Consider the following 5,935-nt stretch of genomic DNA (forward strand, 5'->3'; position numbering starts at 1 on the left):
TACCGACTAATTTTTAAATATTTTATATTCATTTTATAAAGCAGTTCCTATATTTATCTATATTGTAAAAAAATATTATTTCATACCTATTTTCACATTTTAAAAAATTCAGTGAGTAGTATTATTTAATAAAAATAATTAAATAATAATGCAATCTTTACGAACACACGATTGGAGAAGTGGATCTTCATTTTCGGGTATAAAAGTTAACCTAAAACTCTCTTAGACTTCACATCTCGGCGCCTCCTTTCCTTCGGTCTATCCTTTCTTTGTTGCCGCTCCAAGTCACTTTCTGATTCTGTAAGTTTTCATGGAATATGTTATTATATTTCATTCTCATATTCTTCTGTGTAAAAAACTTTAAACGATTGTATTGTAATTAGTTTGTTTCAATTTTAATATATGTTTAACCTAAAATGTTTACACATCAGAGTCTCCTCTCGTCTTTCCTTTCTCTATATGTCATTGTATTTTCAAAATTGCTGTCGCCGGAAGTTGCTTTCTGGGACCGTAAGTTTCATATAGGTTTTCACATTTTAGTTTAAATTTATTTCTTAATAGGTGGTCGTTACCTATGTATATATGTTTGAAAAATCTGGTTTATGGTTTATGTACTTGTAATGCATATTCTGAATATATTTTACATACAGCTACTTATGACTTTTCTTTTTCAATTTTTTTTTCACGAACTTCTTTCAAGATATATATATCTAACTACACCAACAAAACACTTTGTTTATTCATATGATAAATATTTTACTTTCTAAACCATTTGATTTTGCAAAAAGGTAAAAAGAGATCCAAGAAATGCATGGAACTATGTTATCTCAATGCATAAAAAATCAATGGATGTTGGTGTAAATCAAATGAAGGATTCCATCTCTTTCACAGAAAAAACATTAAGGTACCACCAGGTTAGCATATAAAAACTCCTGCAACACATAAATGTTGTGTTTTTGAGCATGCAATGCAACATTGTTTACAGTTACAGAAATAATTAATTAAATTATTTAAATAAAATTACAAAAAAAAAAATCTGTGTTGGTTAGCTATCAGTAAATTCTACCATAATAACTAAAATAATATAGGACGATAATATTACAGACAAAGTCGATACAAAAGACAATAAATATTTTGACATTTTTTTTTGTTTTTTACATTCAGTTGACAGTGCTAAGTTATTATTATTTATTATTATTATTATTTTAAAGGCAGCAATAGATCTTAAAAGGTCAATATATGGAGAAAGTTTAGTGAACCTGGTGGGTGAGTATCTTTGTATGTTATTGTAATATCACCATTCATTCATCTTTGTTTTTAATACTAATGTTAATCACTTCTCTACTTTCATCTTCTCAGACACAATATGGAGTTAAGACCATTATCTAATATACACAGAAAAAAAAGTAAGATGCATGGTTGGAAAAAGAAAAGGAAAACGTTGAAATGTGTGGCATATGGATATCCAATGAATTTACAGATACAACGAATTCAAAATATGCATTAATGTAAAACTAATGATAAAAGATTTTAATATATATATATATATATATATATATATATATATATATATATATATATATATATATATATATATATATATATATATAGCCACGCCAGCAACTTAATAAAAAAATAGTCCACACACTTGGCACAATCTGATGCGAATAGCTTTAATATTTTTATGCCTAAAATTTGTAAAACAGATTAATATAACTTTTTCTGTAACAATTTAAAATTTAAAATGTCTCAATCCATAAAATAAAATTCTTCAAACTTAAAACAATTACAACTTAGAAATTAAATCCTTTCCATTTAAGATAATGACATATTTCTATATGATAAGAAAAAAAAAAGAAAAAAATTTACGTCCTTTCTCTAAAATTATGAAGAAAATATTAGAAAGAACGTAAAAGCTTCTTCTTCTCCATTCCAAGGTAAGCACCATGCAGTTCCTATCTTCTCTTCATTTTCTAATCTTTAAGTTTCTTCATCTCTTAGCTTTCATCTTTCAATCCCTTTGCATATTTTTTCTTTTATGAGCAACAATGTAGAACATAACTTTTTCTTAATCCATTTTATTTCCTAACCAGGTGAAGAAGATCAATCAGGGAGATATGGAAGATTGAAGCTGTAAGATTTTCCAAGAAAAGGAACAAAGGAACAAACAGACATTTGCAAAACAGAGTAAAGAGCATTTCTTTTAATCTTTAAATTTCTAATTACATTCTATTTTTTTAGAAAACTTTTTACAATGTAGAATATTCTTTTACTTAAAAAAGAAACAAGATCACTTTCGGAATTATTAACTCCAAATAATAAGAAAATTAATGATTGTCTTCGATGTTATTTGCTTAATTCACATTTAAAACGTCTTTTTAATAAACTATAATGACACTGACAAACCTAAATGTTTTTAATGAATTAATTTTTTTTTATAATTACATGTTTAAAGTAATAATCACTTTAAACACATTAAACACTAATCTATTTAGTAAGACAAATACATTTTATAAAGCAGTTCCTATATTTATCTATATTGTAAAAAATTATTATTTCATACCTATTCTCACATTTTAAAAAATTCAGTGAGTAGTATTATTTAATAAAAGTAATTAAATAATAATGCAATCTTTACGACCACACGAAGTGGATCTTCATTTTCGGTTTTCGGGTATAAAAGTTAACCTAAAACTCTCTTAGACTTCACATCTCGGCGCTCCTTTCCTTCGGTCTTTCCTTTCTTTGTTGCCGCTCCAAGTCATTTTCTGATTCTTTGACTGTAAGTTTTCATGGAATATGTTATTATATTTCATTCTCGTATTCTTGTGCCTAAAAAACTTTAAACGATTGTATTGCATTTTTTTTTCTAATGTTATCAGTTTGTTTCAATTTTAATATTTTTTTCTTAATAACTCTGTTCTTATTTATGCTAAGATAATTAAAGGAATGATATATGCCATTTGTTCAGTTTATAAACACATGAACATTAATTTATATTTATATATTTATGTCACAGTAGCTATTTCAAAAACTTGCTTTAAAGTATACGGATCTTGTTTTCTATATTATGGAAAATTGTTTTATATATTATACCAGCTTGAAGTTTTTTTCTTTTCCATCACTAAGCATTATGTTGATTTTAACATCCTTGTTTTCAAAGTGTATATTTTATTATTTTAACAGAACATTACTTTTATTCATCAAGGAATCTAAAATAGCTAATTTATCTAAGAAATTCAAGACTGCATTCTAGATGAGAATATCTTATTTTATACAACAATAAACTTTTGTCAGTCGGATTAAAAAATGTTATTTGCAAATGTTATTTCCAATTATTTCATCTTCTAGACCATGTTAATTTTCCGAACAGGTAAGAAGAGAAGCACCATCGTGGAAGAGATTATTAGTACAGTATTCATCAAATTTATTTTCTAACATAAATTATTGTTTTTTATTGTGAGCTAAAAAAATTGTATTGTGTAATTATTATATTAACTTTCATGCGTGTCGGTTAATTTGAAAATATATATCTTATTTTATGTTTTGTTGTTGGAACCATTCTGAGTTATGGCTTTGAATATTGGTGAGATTTGATACCCATTTTAGTCAATTTAAGAATTTCTTTTGATATTGATTCGTGCATTGTGTTGTTGTTAACCAAATTATAATTTGTGATTATATGTATTGTTACATGTGGTTAAATGTCATTGTTGATTTCAGTCTAATAATGTAAAATTTAATAATTAATTGCATACAGGAATTGTAGTTCTAGTTTTGAAACCATATTGTGAAAGGATGAAATCTTATACATCTATATAAAAAAGTTAAAAATTAATCCTTTCGTTGGTTTACAAAATTGGAATTATAATGTATTAGTCACATGTTTGGATGCAATTGATTATATGAATATTATATGGTTATATTAAAGAAAAAAACTATATAAAAGAAAGTAAAATAGTTTATCTATGTCAGAAATTTAATACTTAAATTATTAGACTTTATTGGCAGAGAGATGTTATTATTCACAAATAACACATATTTATTATTCCATCTTCTAAAACATGTGATTTTGCAAACAGAAATGCATGGAAGTATGTTATCTGATTGCATAAAAAATGAAGGGATGCTGCTGCTAATCAAATCAACACTTTTTACATTTTTTTGTTTTCTTACATTCAATTGACACTGCTAAGTTATTATTATTTATTTATTTTAAAGGCAGCAATGAACCCTGAAGGTTAATATATGGAGGAAGTTCAGTGAACCTGATGGGTGAGTAGTTTTTGTTATTGAAAGTATACAGCATTCATTATTTTTGTTTTTAATACCAATGCTAATCATTTTTCTATTTTAATCTTTTCAGGAAACGTAGCTGAGACCCGTCTCTCAAACGACGACGTCTCTGTTCAAGTCAACACTCGTATTAAAGAGTAGAAGTCATATTAAATATAGAGTTAGCATGTAATTTTATGTATTATTTTATTAAATTTCTACTGTGTTTTTCGTTTCATTTAAAGATGTAATGAGATAACAAGTCATAAAATGATTCCATTACTTTTATGTATTTTTTTGTTATATTTTCAGTGTGTCTTTTCTTCACTCATAACAGTTACTGAATCTATTTTATCAGAAAACGTTGAGATGTGTGCCATATGAATATCCAATGAATTTACCGATACAAGGTATTCAAAGTATGCATTAATGTAGCATTGAGATGCTGAAGTAGGTTACAAAACACAAGTATCCAGATAAGAAAAACAAAATTTAATAGGGTTAGAAAAATGAGATTTTGACCATCGTAACATTATTCACCTTTGAAACATCATTATCTAACATACACAGAAAAGTAAGATGCATGGTTAGAAAAAGAAAAGAAAACTTTAAAGAGGATAATAATATTTTGACCTTTTTTTTTTCAGATTCAACCATGCATGCGCGTGTATCTTAGTTCAATGCATACAAAATTCACCGATTTTTTCTCTTATCAGAAAACATTGAAGTGTGTGCCATCAACCAGATGGTGGTTATCTGTATATATATATGTTTAACTTAATTTGGTAAATCTTCACACTCTCTCTTCTGCGCCTTCTTTCTTCTTCCTTTCTTTTACACTCTCACAATTTCTATTCTATCTCAGAAATTTATTACTTATACATTATTAGACATTTTATATATTGTCTCAAACAAGAAAAATGTTTTAGAGACATCTTATTCAAAAATTATATTTATTTACTGTTATTCCATCTTCTAAACCATGCTATTTTGCAGACAGAAACACCATTGTGGAGGAGATGGTGATATTAGATATTATTAGAATTTTATTTATCAAAATTATTTTTTAACATCGACTCGACAAGGAATTCAATATTGGTAATGGAATAAATTGCAGACAGTATGCCAATAATGCAGTCTGCATTGGAATTCTGTGAGTGTGATTCAATTAAAGTTTGATGTGGTTAAATGGAAATCAATGCATGTGTTTAATCCCTCGCTATCATCAGGAATCCACCGATGATTCTACCAATTATGGTTTTGATCTGAGACAGTGTAAGGAATCCACCCATGATGCTGCCAATTAATGTTTTTGGTGTCTCCTTATGAATCCAGCGATGCATTATCAGTTCTGCTCTGCATTATACAGAAGGCGAAGAGGACCATCACCTTAATAAGAGTGCCGCCACGTAGAAGGTTTCAACGTTGTACCAATCAAAATCTCTTAAATATCATAAATATTACTTACTGTATTAAGTAAAATTCCAGCTAAGAAAGATATGAAAATAAAGATAAATATCATTTCCAGATACCGGGGTATATAAGCAGTAATTTCAAATCCAGAGGTTAAGCGTACTCTGCCAACTTTACGTAAGACAGAGTTTGGTTTTTTGGGTGTAATAGTGGAAAAGTTGACAGATAAGTCACCCTTACTGCCACT

At 27.4% G+C, this 5,935-nt stretch overlaps 1 long non-coding RNA gene across 1 annotated transcript; it reads left to right on the plus strand.

Moving 5' to 3' along the window:
- The first annotated feature begins 232 nt into the window (after window positions 1-232).
- LOC114168590 lies at window positions 233-4,541 on the plus strand. The gene is made up of 4 exons (XR_003600700.1): window positions 233-300; window positions 2,094-2,187; window positions 4,222-4,275; window positions 4,367-4,541. It is a non-coding gene; the product is annotated as an uncharacterized LOC114168590 (long non-coding RNA).
- The last annotated feature ends 1,394 nt before the right edge of the window (window positions 4,542-5,935 follow it).

This window comes from Vigna unguiculata, chromosome 11 (genome assembly GCF_004118075.2).
Source record: "Vigna unguiculata cultivar IT97K-499-35 chromosome 11, ASM411807v1, whole genome shotgun sequence".
Taxonomy (NCBI): domain Eukaryota; kingdom Viridiplantae; phylum Streptophyta; class Magnoliopsida; order Fabales; family Fabaceae; genus Vigna; species Vigna unguiculata.